Here is a 1,202-nt window from a genome sequence, read left to right on the forward strand (position 1 = left end):
ACATACATACATACATACATACATACATACATACATACATACATACATACATACATACATACATACATACATACATACATACATACATACAGATAAAATATTCTCAAACACATGTGAGAGAATCCAGCCATCATTTGTGAGCTGAAAGACTTTTTCTGCAGGGTTGTTCAAATTTTACGGGAAAAAAAAGACTTCTGTCAGCTTTATTCATGCAGGACTTTTCTATTGGTCTCATTGGCGCCTCTAGTGTTTGGACATGGAACTGCACCCAGCATCATTACTCGGTCAAAGGACAGATGAGTGACAGGACAGGGGCACTTCAGGGGGCCAATCAAATTTCAACAGGGGCCAATGCACCTGTGGCCCCGCCCCTGATACTGGTAAAAGCCAAAAGGCAACTTTTTGTACCATCTGCAGATGAGAGAACTGATCTTTGCTCTGCGAGGAGCAACATTAATAAATGTGTTGTAATAAATATACGAATATTTTTTTTTATCTTTGAAGAAAAAACAGAGCTTTAACTCCACAAACAGATGTAACTGAATATTTGACAGCTGAAATGATGTGTTTATTTAAAAGAAGTTGTAAAAAATTGCACTGAGGCTTGACATCAGAGGTTAGAAGTAAAGTATTAGTTACACAATTTCTGCTGAAAAAGAGTAATTCTGTTTTGTTTTTATCAAAATAAAGGAAGTTTGAGTTCAACTTGGTCTTAATTCCAGACAGTATATTAAAGGCTTCATGGAACTTTTAATATTTTATCTCTATAGACAAACTTCAAAGGTGTATGAAAAACAGCAGAAATAATTTTTCCATRTTTGAAAGTTTTAATTCATACAGACAGGGGTGGAGCCAGAGGGGTGTCTGGGGTGGCCAATCAGAGGTTAAGGCTCCACAGTTGACTGACAACTCACTTAAGGTGGTACTGAAAAATTCAGTMAATTGTTAATTTGTTTTTTATTTTTTTTAAAATGCATTAGTGGAGCAATGCAGCAGTAAAACAAACATACTAAACTAAACAAAACATAATATTCCCATGGTATTTGAGGGTTAAAATTAGTAGTAAACTATTTTTAAAATAGCATGGGGTTTATGAGGGGGTCCCTGGAAAGGTTTCACACTTGTAAGGGGCCCCTTGACCCAAAAAGTTCGAAAAGCCCTGGTTTACAGCATCAAAGGCTACACGTCCAACAACATCAGCA

This window comes from Austrofundulus limnaeus, unplaced genomic scaffold, assembly GCF_001266775.1.
Source record: "Austrofundulus limnaeus strain Quisiro unplaced genomic scaffold, Austrofundulus_limnaeus-1.0 Scaffold397, whole genome shotgun sequence".
Lineage (NCBI taxonomy): Eukaryota > Metazoa > Chordata > Actinopteri > Cyprinodontiformes > Rivulidae > Austrofundulus > Austrofundulus limnaeus.